We start from the raw sequence: 3,754 nt of genomic DNA on the forward strand, positions 1-3,754 counted from the left end.
TTTACCTTCTGTCTTAGGACTCAAAGTGCTAGGTTCCTCTGCTGTAGTAATGGCAAAGAATTTTCCTCCTCCCAGGCGCTGGTTTCCTTGGCCTCCAGAAGATGAGGCTTTATTGCCTCCTTTATATTCAAGGCGAAGTTGAGAGTTATTGTTACGCTGGTTCCCTTGATTTCCTGAGTATCGTGCTCCACCATTCCCGGGGTTTCCCCGGTTCTTGCCCCAACAATCTCGAGCCAAATGACCTGGTTTTCCACAATTCAGACACACAGCCTTACCTTCACAGTTGACTCCCTTAGAGTGCCATTTCTTGCATCTATCACACAGTTGACTTTTTAGCGGGTTGGAGTTTTGTGGGTTTCTGTTGCTGTTGAAGCGGTTTTGGTTTTGAAAGTTTGTAAGGTTTTGGTTTTGATTCCCCTTGAAGTTTCCCTCAGCTCTGGGCTTCTTGCTCTGACCTCCCTGGTCTCCTCCAGATCTCTTTTTCCTCACATCTTCCTCTCTCTTGCAGACCATTTCTTTCTCCACAGCATGTTCATACATAGCTTGAAAAGACTCATATTGACCCATCAACTTTTGGTAGCTAAAGTTGAGACCATTGTAGAAGCGATCCATCTTTTTCTTTTCATCAAGCACATAATCTGGGGCAAATCGAGCCAACTCCAAGAACTTGTTAGCATATTCGGTAACGCTAAGAGAATGCTGCCTCAGGTAAAGAAATTCTGATTCTTTTTGTCTCTGTAGAGCTGCTGGGTAAAACCTCTCCCTTAGTTTCTTCAAGAAATCTTCCCATCTCCAACTGGTGGGTTGTGTTGCTCCACCAGCAGATGTGGAGGCAGCTAAGACACCTTTTAGGGCTCTCCACCAAAGCTCTGCAGGTCCCACTAGATAGAATGCTGCAAGTTTAACCTTAAGATTTTCTGGACAATTTCCCACCTCAAGAATTTTCTCGGTTTCATTGATCCAATCTTCAAGGACAACTGGATCTGTAGCACCATTGTAGGTCTTAGGCCTGTGGGTAGCAAGCCTTTTGTAAAACTTAGTCTCGTCATCCACACTGGCATGTTGGTTGGCTATGAACTGGACTAATTGAGCATTGGTCTCTTGGATGACTCTGAGTTGCTCGGTTAGGAGATTCAATTGGGCTTGGGGATCCATTCTTTCCCCAATTTCCTCTAGGTTCCTGCCAAGAGGTAATAACTAATTAATAATTATGCCTTTAAGACAAATAGATATGCACTTGCATAACACACTTTCTTAACTTTATTGATTTAATGGCTTAATAACTTCATCAATTTCCATCCCATTGGATCACTTGTTTAGCAATTTCAACACTTTTAATGATCATTCCTCAACTTAATTTACCATCATGCATAGACAACTTAGCCACATAATTGGATCATCACTTGCTTACAAGAAACTTTTAAGACTTCTAGTTTACTAATGGTACTTAGTTAGTATCCTGATTTAATTTAGACTTACTACTTAAATCCTTTCTTTACCAATAATCCCTAAATTTTAAGCTCATTTCTTAATTACTTCCATTAGTTAGCTTCAACTTCTTTAAGTTAAACTGGTTCTCTAATTTTCCTGATATTTTAGACAAGCTTCCAAAGCCTTGGCTCTGATACCAACTGTAACCGCCTCGAATTATGAAGGCAAACACTAATTGGAATTTAGTATTAATCAAGCGGAAGCTTACTTTTGCCAACACAATTAAGGGGTTACTTAAAGGTTAAACTAATATTCAAGTATAATTCTTGAACCAAACCAAAGCAATATAACGGAAGTCTTAACTGTCCAAAATATAGGAAAATTACAACCAAATCGAAATAAGTCCAAAATTCAAATTACATCCTTAAAATAGTCTAAATCTAAACTAATAATCTCTCAAATAAAATAAAGAGATCTAAACAAAAGGGGAGTCATACTCCAACTCGGGTTCAACTTCCGCTCGCATATCCATTCTCCGTCGAGGTGCCATAGGGGTTTACTCTAAAAACAAAACCATTGGAAAAACATACAAAGCATAGTATCAGCAAAAAGGCTGAGTATAAACACACTGGTGTCCGTCAAACAAGTTATTAAAATCTTTCTTTTTTTTTTTTATTTGAGTAAATTCATTTTGAAATATGCTTTTTCATTTGATAAATCATATTATGATTCAAATGAAGTTCAATGGCTCTATAGTAATTTAAAATTCTCATTTTTCATTATAAATCATAAGATCTCAATGGATCCAAATCAATTTCAAACTCATATCATAAGTTTACATGGGTACTCTGTGAGTCATCCTGTGACTCGTTTGGTAGTCGGTCTACCGTCCGCGACATGTCCGGCAAGTGTAACACAATGGTATTGTGAACAATACGCGCTCAGCATTGGTGAGCCGTTTAATCATGCACACAACATTTGCTGTGGCATATGTACCCGCCATTTAGGCTAAAACATTTTTTTTGTACATAATATATATCTTGTAATTTTAATAGCATTTGAAAGTCAAAAATATTAACTTTCTCCATATGATAAACATCTTTTATTTGCACATAGCAAAACATACTTTATTTGCAACTTAGCAAAATCAAATCATAATATTTCCCACATGGGTAAAACATGCTTAGCATAATCATATCATTAAACATAACCTTTGTATTATATTGGGGCATCACTAGCATGTATGGAAATTCATAGTAACAAAAAGTGATTAAAGATCAATACGATTTTTTTTAAGGAAACCACTAAAATGTTTTGTTCCAATCCTTCTTAAAGTAAATATAACTTAAAAGGGTTTTGAAATTCATTCAAAACAACTAGAATATGATTCATAAGTCTATAAAATCATTAATACAGAAGATTTCATAAAACACTATTTTCTTAAATACGAGATAGTTTTGCCGGTAATAAATCGATAATTGATTTACAAAGTACATATTAATTCTCCAACAAGGCCCAAATTAATCAAGTCATTATAATACCTTATTTAAAATGAATTTAAGTTTGTCCCATCAAGTTATAATGGGTTATGCGTATTTATAACGATCTTACAATTATTTTCGACAATTTGGGTATTTACTGTTATTTAAATGGTCTCTTAAATCCGTAAAATTTATAAACCGTCTCATTTAAAATTAATTTATACTATGAGGCAGTAGGTTATTAATATAATTATAATTTTTTTATATAGGTTTATTTTTACCCAAATTTAATTAACAATATTACACTTTCTAATAAATAAACATTTTCTATTATTTTGATAAATTAGTAAATAATTAATAATTTATTTTATAAAATTATACCAATGTTCCAGAAGTCATATAATATGTTTATTAGGCCATTTGAACTTATAAAACTCATGTATGATGTTTTATTATTTTGTATAGACATTTTATCGATAAATAGTATAAAATAGGTTTAAAATTATTTGAGTCCGAATAAAATATTATAAAAACTTATATGATATTCCAGAAGCTATTTTAAAGGGTATAAAATTTTAAATAACCATTAAAAATCATGTGGAATATTTTTAATAATTAATATCGTTATTTTACCGATAAATCGAATAAAATTTATTTAAGTCCATATATGGTCACGAAAATCCATATAAATTTTTGAACATGTATTTACTGCTTATATAAGTGCCTCATAAAATTTTCATGTCCAAAAGACGTCATTTAGTATTTATTTTGTATTTTACCGTTTTCAAACTTACCGATTATTAATAACCGAGTAAAAATTATTAAGGTCCTTAAATGTCAAC

The sequence above is a fragment of the Amaranthus tricolor genome, chromosome 5, assembly GCF_026212465.1.
Source record: "Amaranthus tricolor cultivar Red isolate AtriRed21 chromosome 5, ASM2621246v1, whole genome shotgun sequence".
NCBI lineage: Eukaryota > Viridiplantae > Streptophyta > Magnoliopsida > Caryophyllales > Amaranthaceae > Amaranthus > Amaranthus tricolor.